Genomic DNA, 17,163 nt, shown 5'->3' with positions numbered 1-17,163 from the left:
GATCGCTAAACTTTACAAGTCCCTTAGTAACCAACTCACATCGAGCAAGGAACTTGGCAAAGTCCATTGTGGCTTGATTGGCACTGATGCCAGCTGATGGAATGTTGTCAGAGTACATGTGTGCTGTGCGATACCTGTTAGATGTCTCTGGTTTGGTCCAACTGCTGTAGTACCTTTCGGAAGCGAAGGGATTCTCTTTAAGCCGGGACAGATTCCGGATCTTCTGTTCTGGAGAAAGATTGCCTTGTGCAGGCGTGTACTATGGAGGACAGAGAATGAACTTCAATCCAATATTGCAGCCAGCATGCAGCCAGTGGGTAAGGAAAGGGTGAATCAAACACCTGAAAACCCCGCCCCTATGGCTGAAGATTGTTCCCTCCAAATTCAGGTGACAGAGTCCCTTTAAGGTTGAAGTGAGGGCATGCTGTACTTAAATTTCTCCTTGAAAGCAATATCAGTTGTTCAAGACATTATTAAGAAGAACAATGTATCTTGGATAAAAAGTTGATTGGAGATGGTAAAACTTATAAATAAGTGCAGACAACGATAGGCTGTTCAGCTAAAATGATCTCCAATGCTTTAAAATGGAAAGCCAAACCAGAGAGACATGGAAGAAACTGGAAGACTACCATTCGAATGGATGGAAGAATAGCCAGAATGGTAAAGGCTCAGCCAATGATCAAAGACAGTCTCAAATTACCGGTGAGTACTGTTGTCTAAGGGTAACGTTTCTCCTTCTGGCTTGTCAAGGTAAGGAGGCTTAATCGCCATGCAATGCTCAACTGGGAAATGTAATATGCAAATTGCCTCTTCAGAGAAAAAGAGGACTTAAACTTTATAGCACCACCTGTTGGAAGTAGCGATCCTACAAGTCACAATCAACCCTTTAACGAGTCATGCAATATGTGCAATGCTCCTCTGGGAAATTTAATATGCAAATTGCCTCTTCAGAGAAAAAGAGGACTTAAAATCTATAGCGTTTTTATCCTTTTATCCTAAGTCATATTGCACGACTCGTTAAAGGGTTGATTGTGACTTGTAGGATCGCTACTTCCAACAGGTGGCGCTATAGAGTTTAAGTCCTCTTTTTCTCTGAAGAGGCAATTTGCACGGTGAGTACTGTGACAGTTTGAAGACACCTGTGTGAAGCTAATCTATAAGCAAGATGTCCCCACAAAGTCGCACTGTTAAAAAAAGACATGTACTGAAGCAGATGCAATTTGCCAAAAAACACGTCAACTGGCCTAAGGAGACATAGAGAAACATTTTATCAACTGATGAAAGTAATATTGTTCTTTTGGGGTCCAAAGGCCTCAGTCAGTTTGTCAGATGAACCCTAAACTCTGCATTCAAGCTACAGTACTGTCAGTACTTTACTGTCTGTAACAACCCTGCCGGCATCACTGCATGGCCTTCCATTCCCCACCTGCCTGTTACATCTACTCACTCACCCAGTGCTATGCTGTGAGATCTGTCTGCTGCCGGTTCCATGTCATGTGCTTCATGGCGGCCTGCTCTGTGTACACTTCCTGGCTGTGTGCATAGGGGGGCGGCGCCAGCCACTCCGGATTCTTATTGAGACTGTGTGCACCTCCCTAACGTGCTTCTGGCCAATACCCTTGAGGCTTCTGATACTTAAGGCATCCTCACCCATTGGAGGAGGCCTGAGCAAACTATTCCCCTCAGTTAGCATTTGCTACTGAGCTGCCAGGTCATGTCTGTTTCCTGTCTCAGAGGGCTGCAATACTGCAGGCCTTCATCTGTGTTCTTTCTTTGTATCCATGTCCGTTCCCGTCTGTACTCTGGTCTATGTCCGTCCCTGCTCCTCCTTTGTCATTAGTCATTTCCCACTCTGCTGTGTGTACCTCCGCCTTATCTTTCTGCTCTGTTCGCCACTGTCTGTGGCTCTGCTTCTCTCTGCTCAGTTCTACCACAACCTGTGGTTCTGTGTCTCTCAGCTTTTCTCTCAGCTCTGCTCTCTGTAACTTTGCTCTGCACTCTGACCTTGCTTTACACTCTGTGGCTTTGCTCTCAGCTCTGCACTCAGACCTTTCTCTGCACTCTGTGGCTTTGCTCTGCGGCTCTGCTCCTTGCAGTTCTACGTCTTTAGCTCTTGGCGTTACCTCCTGCATCTCCGCTCTTGGCTCCGCCTCCAATGTCTCCGCTCTTGGCTCCGCCTCCAGCATCTCCGTTCTTAGCTCCGCCTCCAGCATCTCCGCTCTTGGCCCCGCCTCCAGCGTCTCCGCTCTTGGCTCCGCCTCCAGCATCTCCGCTCTTGGCTCCACCTCCAGCATCTCTGCTCTTGGCTCCGCCTCCTGCGGCTCCGTCCTTGGCTCTGCCTTCTCCTTCTCTACTCTCTGCTCTGCCTTCTCCTTCTCTGCTCATAGCTCTGCCTTCTCCTTCTCTTCTCTTAGCTCCACTTTCTACTCTTACTCCGCCTCCTGCGATTCAGCTTTGCTTCCACTCTTGCTCTATCTTTATTCTACAGGTCTCTACCTGTTCCTTTATATTCTCCAGTCTGAACAGGTTCTTACCTGTTTCCACACATCCATCTGAATACCAGTTCCTACCAGAGTATCAGTCCTGTCTGCCAGTGCCAGCCGTGCCCGCCTGTCTGCCAGAGTGCCAGCCGTGCCCGTCTGCCTGCCTGTATCTTCGTCAAGCCAGTCTGCCCGTCAGGGCCTCTGCCATACCCATCTGTCAGCCAGTGTCACAGCCTTGCCTGCCTGCCCCTTTCTTGTCCCCGGTGGGATCAGCATCCACAGTCCGACTCCACCCTAGAGTGGTACCTGGTAACTTCCTATTGCACAAGTCTGACCTCACCATCAGAGGCTCCAGCGAACACCTAGGAAGCTACTTAGTTACGTCCCTTCCAGGGAAGTTCGGTCTGTAATCCAGTGGGGCCACACCCCCAGGCGACCGCGCCAATCAGTCTCGGCACGAGCGTTAAACTGTCTGAAAACAGTGAAGTATTGTGAGAAAACAATAGAAGGAAAATAGTGGGGAAAAATATCAGCTCACCATCTGATGCACCACGTTGCCAGATGAAGAAACATCACGTGGAACCGTATCAGTCTTGGACGTTGGCAAAATAGAAAAAGGTGGAGGAAGAAACCTCAGGCGATGAAATCAAGAAGGAAAGTTATCTTTTTTGTAAAAAAAAAAAAATGATGGAAAAACTTTTATTCAGTACAGTAGTGCATTAAAAAAGACATGGATCCTGGTCACAACAACCTGGGATGAGCAACCAACATGTTTCAGCTAAGAGCCTTAATCATGGTATACAGTGAAGTATTGTGGTGCAAGCATCATGACATGGGCTTGTTTCTCTTACTATGGTGTCGGACCTATTTACAACATACTAGTGATCATGGACCAGCTGGCGTATATTAAAATACTTGAAGAGGTCATCTTGGCTTACGCTGAAGAGGATATGCTCTTGAAATGGTGTTTCAACAAGACAACAACCCTAAACACATCAGTAAACAAGTCTTGGTTCCAGTCCAACAAAATTGAGGTTATGGAGTGGACAGCCCAATCCCCGGACATTAATCCGATAGAACATTTGTTGGGTGACTTCAAAAATTCCATTTGTGAGGCAAAGCCAACAAATTCCACAAAATTGTGGGATGTACGCAAAGCTTTCTGGGCTCGAATAACAGTTGACAGGTGCCAGAAGTTGGTTGACTCTGTGAAGAAGTTTTAAAAAACTCTGGGTATACAACTAAATAATAGGTTAGTGATTCACAGGACATGAGCACTGCTGATAATGACCGTTCAAAGAATAGAGAATGTAGGGCCACCGCCACCGCCACCGCCACCACAGAACAGAGCCCCAAAGTTCAGAGCATGACAGGCCTTCAAGGGCACACAGACGGGAGGCCGACCCACACCCAGAGGGAGAGAGGAGGAAGAAAAAGAAGAAGACGACGACGACTACAAGCACTACGACCTTGGCTATGGCTGCTCCCAAAACTACCACCAGAACACAGCCTGGGTCGACCCGGAGCACACCAAGTACCCAGGCTGGGTCTACATGGAGTACACCCAGTACCCAGCCTGGGTCTACAAGGAGTACACCATCTACACAGCCTGGGTCGACCCGGAGCCGGAGTAGCCAGCCAAGGACAATGGTCGTCCCTCCTCCCTCACCTCCAGCTTTGGCAGTCTCGCCACCATCAACTGCCTGGATTGATGTCGGCATCCCGTCTAGTGTGATAGACTATGCGGCTTCCTCCCCCTCGTCCTCCTCCTTGGTCTCAACACCCCCAAAAAGTGGGGGATATCAATCCCCTTTAATAGCAGATGTAGATACCCCCTAATTACATTTTCCCATTTTTTTGGGGGGGTTCCTAAATAAAACTGTTATTTTTAAAAAAAAAAATTCGTTTTTATTGTCTCAAATAAAGTTTGCACCAAATCACACCTTGCGCCGTATACATAAATCTTGTCTTTGTAACACCTGATGTGCAATGTCTGACAATATGTTATCAATTTTTTTTTTCATTGTTTTATAGGGCTGTCGCTCAGTGTACTATCAGATGTTACAAACACAAACAGCATTGCTCAATCTGTCAAGTTGAAAATGTACCATCACACAACGATTTCAGTATAGATAAAGTTGGTTTTTGTGTGTAACCAACGTTATCTTTTCTGAAATCGTAAAACGATTGAGCACCTGCTGTGAGATTTTTGGTGTTAGCGAATGATTTTGAATTTTTTTGGGTAACTGATCACACGCTGTCATTGTTGGATCGGCGAGTTAGACACCGATCCAGCGATGTCTTTGTTTTAAAAAAGGGAATATTGGGTTACTAGCGCAGTGTTTTAAACACTCAAATAAAAAGTGAACAATACCCCACAAATATAAAAAGGTGTCAACCACGTCCCTCGCCGTCATCTTTCCGCACTGACACTGTGATTCCCGCCCGTAAAGCTGAGCACACCGTTGACTTAATAATAAACGCTGTGCTGTGCTTTAGGGCTGGCACAGTACGGGAAGCTGACGGCGATGGACGTGTCACACACCGGAATATAATGTTTTTTTGTATTTTTTAAAATTACGTTTACAATGGTAAACATCGTGAGTGCGGCCATGCGCTTCATAACATTACCCAGATTACACGGGACTTGCTCTTTTTTGGTCGCTGGAGAGCTGTCTGTGTGACAGCTCTCCAGCAACCACGCGACAACTAAACAACGATCTCGGTCCAGTCGTATCACTGGTCGGTATCGTTGGATAATAGTTTTATTAATGTACCTTAAGAATATTGGTCAGGTGAGGTGGAAGCAATGTTCACAGTGTCGCCACTATTTGACTCTGGACGTATTCTAGCATCCTGAGTGCAATAGTGTTAACTCTGTAGAGTTTTGCAAACATGATCGTCTCCCTCCTTGTCAAGCCAGGTTCATTATGCAAATAGTCTGCAGGATTAAAAATGGTTAACAAGGTGGGAGCCGATCATGTTATACGTCCAAACTATGGTACACACGGCTGAAAAATTTATTTGTTTTGTCACAGTCCATTTGGGTACTGGTGCTCACATAAATTTTGTGGGACACACATTACTTTCACTAAAATTGGATTTTACAATTCTATTACTATGGAAAAACATATGGGAGATTTTTTCTGTGAAAACGGAAAGGCACAAGAACTTTATTTCAAAACACAATGCATTAGAAAATCAGGGGACATTATAACAATAACCAAACATAGGATGGTTAAATGACATGGACTCCACAGTGTTTACATGACATCATAATAACAAGATGAATTAAACCATTTGATCTTGCCATGAAACACGGCCAACATCTGAAACAAAGTATGCAGCAAATTGGTCCCTCATATGAGCAATCTCCACAGTTGTCCGCAGAGGATGATCTTGATAATCAGGCAATGGATTTGGTATGGGTTCATCGAGTTCCATGTTGACTCTCTCTTTATCAATAATAAAATTGTGGAGAACCACACACGCCTTCACCACCTCATCCACTGTCTCAATTTTCAAATTTATGGCGGATCCTAAGATACGCCATTTGGAGACCAGGATGCCAAAGGCGCACTCCACAGTTCTTCTGGCCCTGGACAGTCTATAATTAAAAATAGTTTTGGTGCGGTCCAACCCCCGACTGGAGTACGGTTTAAGTAGGTTGCCACTCATTTGAAAAGCCTCATCCCCAACCACAACAAATGGCAGGGCCGGTCCTTCGGGGTTGGGAAGAGGTTGTGGCTGGGGGAAATTAAAATTGTTCTCGTATAATCTTCGGCCCATGTCTGACTCCTTAAATGTCCGTGAATCATTTGCACGGCCAAACGCTCCAATGTCCACAGCGAGAAACCTGCAGTCCGCACCTGCAATTGCCATGAGCACGGTGGAAAAGTATTTTTTATAATTAAAAAAAAGAGATCCACTTCTTGAAGGCTTGGTAATCCTAATGTGCTTCCCATCCACGGCTCCAATACAGTTAGGGAAAGAACACACTTGTTCGAATTTTTGGGCGTTGGCCTGCCATATTTCTGTTGTAGGGATGGGTAAAAATTCATCCCGGAGGTTGTCCCACAATGCGCGGCATGTGTCGGCAATAATACCAGACAGTGTGGAGACTCCAATACGAAACTGGAAATGCAGTGATCTCAAGGTCTCTCCGGTAGCCAGGAAACTGACAAGAAGAAAAATAAATAAATATAATTAATTACATTGTTATGAAAGAATTTTTCATTTTTAATTACAATCCCCCACCCCACAAAACAAAAACACGTTACTTTAAAAAATGGCAAGAACATATAAATCCTTCACATTCCATTACGTACCGTAGAGTCACCAGCAGACGTTCCTCGGGGGAAATTGCTTTACGGAGCTGCGTGTCCTGCCTGGAAATGGATCCCTCCTTCCACCAGACGCAGCAGATATCGGAAGCTGTTTTGAGACATCATGGTGTACTCGAAGTATTTCTCCTGGTTGTCATTTAACTCGCCAAACAGACAATGGTAGGCTCCACAACTCTCTCGGACTTCCACTATAGGGTGTAGCCAAAAACGCCGACGACTCCTTCTCCGTAGTTTGTCTCTTTTCCTCTGTTCATGACAGGCAATAGCATAAGCAATAGCAAGGGCTAATTCCAGCTCAAAATTGAGGTAGATACTCTCCATGGAACGATCCATCTTGATGCTCTATGGCTGGAAATAATCTATGCCGGGGTATATATACCACTATTACATTAATACCCACCCTCATCTACCCATTGGTGGCATTATCGATTGTCTAGACACTAGACCCACCCTCTTCTATTCATTGGTGGTGTTATCTAGTGTCTAGACACTAAATTGTGTCTAAAGATATAATCATTGTTTGACAACGCATGCGTCGTAAAACGCAGCGTTTTTTGTATAAACGCACCAAAAACGCAGCAAAAACGCTGCGTTTTACGACGCATCCGTCCGACGCTTGCGTCAAAAAAGGTGCGTTTTTGCGTGCGTTTCCGATGCGTCGTGCGTTGCGTCGGCGATGCAGCGTCGCATGACGCTAATGTGAACGTAGCCTAAGATACTTGGTGCTGAAGAACTGTGTGGCAACTCCTTTATGAAGTAGTGATTTTTACATGGTTGAAGGAGAGATGGATTTCTATTCTCGAGCGTACTGGTAAGCATGTTGTTAACCACCGTCGGTTTATGTGCTTCTCCTAAACAGTCCTCTCCTACAATGACCCACCCAAGGTCAAGTCTCTGGGCATATAGAGCATTGTGAGAGCCATTGTTATGCTGTGTAACCTTGCGAACTTGTAGAATATCTCTCCTTAGGAGCAAGATTATTTGAGCCTCAGGGAATCAGGCGTTCTATACGCTTCAGATGAGGATGATATGATGCCACTTCAGGCGTTGGTATCTCTGAACTGTTGTCAGGAATCTGGTTACATTCCAATATGGTTGGTAAGGGCAGACACATTTGGCCATCTATAGACTCGACTACGTAGCCTGTTGCTCTTCTACCAGCTGTCTCTACTATACCGGCACAAGTTTTCAAAAAGTAGGGGGCACTGGGACCTCTGATGTTAAAGAAGGCAGACTTGGCTAATGACCTGTTCCTCTGATCATCTAAAATCGCCTATACTTTGATGGCTTTGTCCTTTTCATCTGCTGAGTAGACTCTCACTAGAGAAATTTTAGAGCAGGACTTGCCTCCTATGAGATTTCAACAAACTTCTGTACACTTAGAAGTAATTGCTGGAGAGTCAGTATTTGAGTCCTTGAGCTCCCCGCTATGCTCTTGGACTTGGGGCAAAATATCCGATGGTGGTCCAGGGTGTAGAGCTGAGTTATGTTCGGTGCTGTCACATTCGGCAAACTTTGCACTAACCTCACAGTCCCTGGCGAAGTGGGATGTTAAAGAGCAGCATTTGTAGCAGATGTGGTTCTCCTTAAGGAAGGCCTTCCTTTCTTCCAATGACTTTTCTCTGAAAGCTCTGCACTTAAGTAAGGAATGTGGCTTCTTGTATAAGGTACACTGTCTGTTTGGGTCCTCAGATTTATCTTCTCCTTGAAGGGAGCTGAACTCTTTGTGAACTGAACCTGTGGGAGAAATGTTAGTATTGTGGACATCTATAGTTGTTCTGCGAGGTTTACTAACAGAGCTATTGGCACATGACAGAGTAAAATCAAAGCTAGGATCATTTCTAATTTTTGCTTGTTCTGAGACAAAATCTACAAACACATTGAATGGAGGAAATGGTACATTGTAAGTCTGTTTATACCTACAACCATATGTAACCCACTTGTCTTGCAGTTTATATGGGAGTTTTTGAACTATGGGGTTCACACCTCTAGCAGTGTCAAGATATGTCAACCCCACAAAATCTCCTTCTGCTTTTGCTACACACAACTCCATTAACAAGTCAGTTAATTCTCTGAGCTTTGCATAGTCCTTGTTCGCTATTCTAGGAAAGTCCTCTATTCTTTTAAACAAGGCACTTTCTATAACCTCTACTGAGCCATAGCATTCTTCAAGTCTATTCCAAATTCTTTTGAGGCCGACATCTGGATAATTTACATTAATGTTTCTGATTTTCTTTGCGTGTTCAGCAGACTCACTTCCTAGCCATTTTACCAGGAGATCCACTTCTTCACTACATGATAGACCTATGTCTCTTATGGCATTTTTGAAGGAGGCTCGCCAAGCCCTGTAGTTTTCAGCGCGATCGCTAAACTTTACAAGTCCCTTAGTAACCAACTCACATCGAGCAAGGAACTTGGCAAAGTCCATTGTGGCTTGATTGGCACTGATGCCAGCTGATGGAATGTTGTCAGAGTACATGTGTGCTGTGCGATACCTGTTAGATGTCTCTGGTTTGGTCCAACTGCTGTAGTACCTTTCGGAAGCGAAGGGATTCTCTTTAAGCCGGGACAGATTCCGGATCTTCTGTTCTGGAGAAAGATTGCCTTGTGCAGGCGTGTACTATGGAGGACAGAGAATGAACTTCAATCCAATATTGCAGCCAGCATGCAGCCAGTGGGTAAGGAAAGGGTGAATCAAACACCTGAAAACCCCGCCCCTATGGCTGAAGATTGTTCCCTCCAAATTCAGGTGACAGAGTCCCTTTAAGGTTGAAGTGAGGGCATGCTGTACTTAAATTTCTCCTTGAAAGCAATATCAGTTGTTCAAGACATTATTAAGAAGAACAATGTATCTTGGATAAAAAGTTGATTGGAGATGGTAAAACTTATAAATAAGTGCAGACAACGATAGGCTGTTCAGCTAAAATGATCTCCAATGCTTTAAAATGGAAAGCCAAACCAGAGAGACATGGAAGAAACTGGAAGACTACCATTCGAATGGATGGAAGAATAGCCAGAATGGTAAAGGCTCAGCCAATGATCAAAGACAGTCTCAAATTACCGGTGAGTACTGTTGTCTAAGGGTAACGTTTCTCCTTCTGGCTTGTCAAGGTAAGGAGGCTTAATCGCCATGCAATGCTCAACTGGGAAATGTAATATGCAAATTGCCTCTTCAGAGAAAAAGAGGACTTAAACTTTATAGCACCACCTGTTGGAAGTAGCGATCCTACAAGTCACAATCAACCCTTTAACGAGTCATGCAATATGTGCAATGCTCCTCTGGGAAATTTAATATGCAAATTGCCTCTTCAGAGAAAAAGAGGACTTAAAATCTATAGCGTTTTTATCCTTTTATCCTAAGTCATATTGCACGACTCGTTAAAGGGTTGATTGTGACTTGTAGGATCGCTACTTCCAACAGGTGGCGCTATAGAGTTTAAGTCCTCTTTTTCTCTGAAGAGGCAATTTGCACGGTGAGTACTGTGACAGTTTGAAGACACCTGTGTGAAGCTAATCTATAAGCAAGATGTCCCCACAAAGTCGCACTGTTAAAAAAAGACATGTACTGAAGCAGATGCAATTTGCCAAAAAACACGTCAACTGGCCTAAGGAGACATAGAGAAACATTTTATCAACTGATGAAAGTAATATTGTTCTTTTGGGGTCCAAAGGCCTCAGTCAGTTTGTCAGATGAACCCTAAACTCTGCATTCAAGCTACAGTACTGTCAGTACTTTACTGTCTGTAACAACCCTGCCGGCATCACTGCATGGCCTTCCATTCCCCACCTGCCTGTTACATCTACTCACTCACCCAGTGCTATGCTGTGAGATCTGTCTGCTGCCGGTTCCATGTCATGTGCTTCATGGCGGCCTGCTCTGTGTACACTTCCTGGCTGTGTGCATAGGGGGGCGGCGCCAGCCACTCCGGATTCTTATTGAGACTGTGTGCACCTCCCTAACGTGCTTCTGGCCAATACCCTTGAGGCTTCTGATACTTAAGGCATCCTCACCCATTGGAGGAGGCCTGAGCAAACTATTCCCCTCAGTTAGCATTTGCTACTGAGCTGCCAGGTCATGTCTGTTTCCTGTCTCAGAGGGCTGCAATACTGCAGGCCTTCATCTGTGTTCTTTCTTTGTATCCATGTCCGTTCCCGTCTGTACTCTGGTCTATGTCCGTCCCTGCTCCTCCTTTGTCATTAGTCATTTCCCACTCTGCTGTGTGTACCTCCGCCTTATCTTTCTGCTCTGTTCGCCACTGTCTGTGGCTCTGCTTCTCTCTGCTCAGTTCTACCACAACCTGTGGTTCTGTGTCTCTCAGCTTTTCTCTCAGCTCTGCTCTCTGTAACTTTGCTCTGCACTCTGACCTTGCTTTACACTCTGTGGCTTTGCTCTCAGCTCTGCACTCAGACCTTTCTCTGCACTCTGTGGCTTTGCTCTGCGGCTCTGCTCCTTGCAGTTCTACGTCTTTAGCTCTTGGCGTTACCTCCTGCATCTCCGCTCTTGGCTCCGCCTCCAATGTCTCCGCTCTTGGCTCCGCCTCCAGCATCTCCGTTCTTAGCTCCGCCTCCAGCATCTCCGCTCTTGGCCCCACCTCCAGCGTCTCCGCTCTTGGCTCCGCCTCCAGCATCTCCGCTCTTGGCTCCACCTCCAGCATCTCTGCTCTTGGCTCCGCCTCCTGCGGCTCCGTCCTTGGCTCTGCCTTCTCCTTCTCTACTCTCTGCTCTGCCTTCTCCTTCTCTGCTCATAGCTCTGCCTTCTCCTTCTCTTCTCTTAGCTCCACTTTCTACTCTTACTCCGCCTCCTGCGATTCAGCTTTGCTTCCACTCTTGCTCTATCTTTATTCTACAGGTCTCTACCTGTTCCTTTATATTCTCCAGTCTGAACAGGTTCTTACCTGTTTCCACACATCCATCTGAATACCAGTTCCTACCAGAGTATCAGTCCTGTCTGCCAGTGCCAGCCGTGCCCGCCTGTCTGCCAGAGTGCCAGCCGTGCCCGTCTGCCTGCCTGTATCTTCGTCAAGCCAGTCTGCCCGTCAGGGCCTCTGCCATACCCATCTGTCAGCCAGTGTCACAGCCTTGCCTGCCTGCCCCTTTCTTGTCCCCGGTGGGATCAGCATCCACAGTCCGACTCCACCCTAGAGTGGTACCTGGTAACTTCCTATTGCACAAGTCTGACCTCACCATCAGAGGCTCCAGCGAACACCTAGGAAGCTACTTAGTTACGTCCCTTCCAGGGAAGTTCGGTCTGTAATCCAGTGGGGCCACACCCCCAGGCGACCGCGCCAATCAGTCTCGGCACGAGCGTTAAACTGTCTGAAAACAGTGAAGTATTGTGAGAAAACAATAGAAGGAAAATAGTGGGGAAAAATATCAGCTCACCATCTGATGCACCACGTTGCCAGATGAAGAAACATCACGTGGAACCGTATCAGTCTTGGACGTTGGCAAAATAGAAAAAGGTGGAGGAAGAAACCTCAGGCGATGAAATCAAGAAGGAAAGTTATCTTTTTTGTAAAAAAAAAAAAATGATGGAAAAACTTTTATTCAGTACAGTAGTGCATTAAAAAAGACATGGATCCTGGTCACAACAACCTGGGATGAGCAACCAACATGTTTCAGCTAAGAGCCTTAATCATGGTATACAGTGAAGTATTGTGGTGCAAGCATCATGACATGGGCTTGTTTCTCTTACTATGGTGTCGGACCTATTTACAACATACTAGTGATCATGGACCAGCTGGCGTATATTAAAATACTTGAAGAGGTCATCTTGGCTTACGCTGAAGAGGATATGCTCTTGAAATGGTGTTTCAACAAGACAACAACCCTAAACACATCAGTAAACAAGTCTTGGTTCCAGTCCAACAAAATTGAGGTTATGGAGTGGACAGCCCAATCCCCGGACATTAATCCGATAGAACATTTGTTGGGTGACTTCAAAAATTCCATTTGTGAGGCAAAGCCAACAAATTCCACAAAATTGTGGGATGTACGCAAAGCTTTCTGGGCTCGAATAACAGTTGACAGGTGCCAGAAGTTGGTTGACTCTGTGAAGAAGTTTTAAAAAACTCTGGGTATACAACTAAATAATAGGTTAGTGATTCACAGGACATGAGCACTGCTGATAATGACCGTTCAAAGAATAGAGAATGTAGTCAAGGTTTCTTTTTCTATACCAAATTGGTACTTTCATCAGGCCAAATGCAAATTTGGACAAAATGCTATTTGACTTGATGAAGATACCAGTTCAATATTGAAATGCATAGCCTAATGTCTTACCAATAAAAAAAACCTTGACTACATCTTCTATTTATTGGATGGTCATTATCAGCAGCGCCCATGTCCTGCATTTTCCTCTACATTATTGTGTATTCTGTGTTTTTTTTTGTCCATTAGTACTCAAAGAAGGAGCAGCAGCTGACAAACAATAGTTCTGCAAACTTTTTCCAGAATTATGCCTGCTCTTGCACAACCCTAGAAGGTCGGCACATCCCCCATTAATCTACCTATACCTCTAACTCATATTGGGTATATTACACTAGGAGGTACCGTGTCTCTTGCAGCAACACTTACAAATTACTCAGGCATTATTAGGGAAATTCACTCTTCTGGAGGCACTACAGCCAGTCAGGAGTATACAACTCATTGTTAAGTAGTTAGGTAGTGAAGCATAACAGCTCCAATATTTTGTTAGAATACAGATTCAATTCACATTGATTGGAACTGCAGTTCCAAATTATATTGCCTGATACATAGGTCCAAATCCTTGCCTTCATACAATCACAGAGATAAAGGCATTTTCCAGGACTTTAATATTGGTGACTTATTTTAAGGATGTATATCATGATTATCAGATTAGTAGGAGCCTAGCATGCTCACAATCAGCTGAATGAACATGCCGTGGTGCATCAGACCAATTTACACTGATAACCTGATTTAGTTCCCCATCCACAGTTGAAAAGTGATGTAAAATCACAAAAAAGTCACAGAAATGGCTTGAGACAAAATTTGGGACATTGTGAACAGAAGAAACCTGTTGAAAATGTCTTCATAAGTTTCACCAAATGTGTCTGAAAGAATCAAGTTACTAGTGTAACTAAATCATAGATATTGGCCAGAAGAGTTGACCAAATCTGTCAAGATTCAAATTCATGAAATCATGTGGATTTTACAGGGAAATTTGATTTGTAACAAAGTTAAGCTCTGTGAATTTAATGTTCCTTATCACGCTTTGGGTTCTCTCTGAAGAAGAAAATATAACTGGAATAGCATAAAAAATATGCACAGGGGTTGGAATCATCACCTGTGCAGATAATCACATTACCACCGATGCAATACTAAAGAAATCCTGAAAACCTGCACTGTTGGCGGCCCTCGAGGCCTGGAGTTGGGGACCCCTGATTTATGCCATAAGGAAACTATTTACATGAATATAAAATGTTGGATATTTGACAACACTCTAAAGTATGATTTCTGCATTTCTCATTTAACCCCTTCACCCTGAAGTCTGTTTTCACCTTCCTGACCAGGTCAATTTTTTCAATTCTGACCACTGTCATTTTATGAAGTCATAACTCTGGATCGCTTTAATGGATCCCACTGATTCTGAGATCAATGGATCCCACTGATTCTGAGACCGTTTTTTTGTGACATATTGTACTTCATGAGAGGGGTAATATTTCTTTGATATGACTTACGTTTATTTGTTAAAAAATGAGAAATTTGGTGAATATTTTTGCAATTTTCTAACTTTAAATTTTTATGCCCTCAAATCATGTCACACAAAATAGTTAATAAATAACATTTCCCACATGTCTACTTTACATCAGCACTCTTTTTGAAACATTTTTTTGTTAGTAAGTTATAAGGGTTATAAGTTGACCAGTGATTTTTTCATTTTTACAACACAATTTACAAAACCATTTTTTAGGGACCACCTCACATTTGAAGTGACTCTGTGTACTCAAAACCACACTCAAGAAGTTTATTAACCACTCAGGTGCTTCGCAGGAATTAATTAAACGTGGAAGGAAAGAGTAAACATTTAACTTTTTTCACAAACATTTTCCTTTTGACCCAATATTTTAGCTAGCATCGATCCTGGGAACTTCTGCAGGATGTCAGCTCTCACATAGAGCTTACACTCGCATCCGTTTGCAGCGGCACTAAGCATAAGGCAGCTCCCGCAGAGAAGTATATGTACGGGGCATGTTGGAAAGAGGTTAATAAATGCAATCTTTAGAGAGGTCTCCTTTGTTCTTCCTTTCTTAATTTGTAATTTTGCATTTGTAAAGTAAAACAAGAAAAATGATTTTGATTATGTTTATTTATTTTATTCCCTTATGTAACTTCAGCATATTGAGCAGCACTTTTCAGAGATTATCATCACTTTCGCCTCAATCTAAATTCCCTATCAGTATATCTTTGGAGGGTTGGAAGTAACTGAAGTACCTGGAGGAAACCCACACAAACACAGGGAGAACATAGAAACTCCTTGTAAATGTTCCTGCTGGGATTTGAATCCAAAAACCCAAAGCAACACTGGAAGCTGATGAGTCACCAGAGCTCAGTGGTTGCCAGAACAATCCTAAAAGAATACCTTAGCGTTTGAACAAACACTTCTGGCTGAAAGTAAACTTGCAACAGAAGAAAATCAGATATGCTGTATAATACAAATCATACTAACTTTAATAATCACTCTGAACTCAAAATACAAACTACTAATCTCAATTTTTCCCAATAATTTTTCAGATAGAGATCTTTTTATGTGTGTTAGGTGTCAAGTTCCCGCCTCTGCACAGGGGGAATCTCGAACCATCTCCCCTGCAGTCACCCATTCTCCAGCCGCAGAGCAGTCTGCTCAGCGGAGACGTCAGTCCCAGCGTCTAGCTCAGGCTGATGCTGGACAACTGGTTACTACTGCCCTTCCAGGCTCTGTCCTTGTAGCCAGCAATGTTCAACAGGGAGCAGGTCTTTCTGGGACTAAGTCCTGCTTTTCACATACTGAGCATGTCCACGGGACGACCTCCCATTGGAGGTCGGGGGTCACATGTTCAGGTCCTGTTGCGGCTCTTATTGGTCCATCTGGAAGGTCTTGTTGCTCTGTTACTACAAAAGGTTAACATGGCCGCTCGGCCATGCGCTAGTGTATACTTGAAAACCTTTGTGTGTTGATGTGTGAAAGTCGCTCATTAATCATCCCCTCCCTTGTATATGACTGCTCACGTAAGGTGGATGTTTGCTATCTAGCGCCCGACAGAGCAATCAGTACTAAACACACGATACAGCGTCTATTGCTGTGCCCGCCAGTATGGCACCGTGCGCTATTAGAGCGCTTCCCTGATGCAAGTCTGGGTGGTTAGTGGCATACGCCAGTGCGGCACTGCTCACACTCTTGTGCATAAAATTGCTATTTTAGTTATACTCTGACACCCAGTAGTGGTGTTGAGCGCAAGTGGTCTAGACGAACTCTAATCCCGAGTCTTGGGATTGAGTTCTGTGACTCCTTGCTTGCGCTCTTTGTGCAGTACCGCAGCCCTGTGACACAACATGGTTCGCTTCTTTCATACAGGGTGAAGCTAACCCGTGTTTGTATTCTCATTGAACCGCCATATAGTCCGTCATTACTCAGCAGCAGGTTCCATCTCTGCACAGTGGACCCCGGGCTGCGAACGCACCTTGTACCATTTCTCTAATAATTTGGTAAGTTCCGCTGGCCCTAACATTGCACTAGCGCCAGGGTCTGGTTAGTAATGACGGACAAACAGGAAAAATAGCAATCCTTGCGGTACATCCAGCAGCTGGAGGGTAGGTTGGTGGCTCTCCAGCGCACAACCTCAGCTGTGGATCTTATCGCAGTAGCTGTTCAGGCTGCTAGCGTGGCTTGTCCACTGCCACCCCTGTTCCGACCCTATCTCGCCTCCCGCTCTAAGAAAAATTATCTGGTGATGGTAAATCTTGTAGGGGTTTTGTGAGCCAGTGCTCTATACATCTCGAGCTTCTGGCCGCACCTTTCCTCACAGAACGGGCTAAGGTGGGATTTATTGTTTCTCTCCTGCTGGACAGGGCATTGGAGTGGGCTACGCTGCTGTGGGAGCGTGGCGATCATGTGGCGCATAGTGGTCCATTGTTCCTGCGCACTCTGAAACAGGTCTTTTTAGGACCTTGTGTCACCCATGATACGGAACTCCAACTGTTGGCATTGTCTCAGGGCTCGTCCTGGGTCAGCCATTTTTCCATGCACTTCCGCACCCTAGCATCTGAGCTGGAGTGGTCGGATGAAGCCATTATTCCGATATTTTGGAGGGGGCTGGCTGACCACGTGAAGGATG

The sequence above is a fragment of the Ranitomeya imitator genome, chromosome 1, assembly GCF_032444005.1.
Source record: "Ranitomeya imitator isolate aRanImi1 chromosome 1, aRanImi1.pri, whole genome shotgun sequence".
Classification (NCBI taxonomy): Eukaryota; Metazoa; Chordata; class Amphibia; order Anura; family Dendrobatidae; genus Ranitomeya; species Ranitomeya imitator.
The sequence above is the reverse complement of the archived record's forward strand: the minus strand, read 5'-3'. Positions refer to the sequence as shown.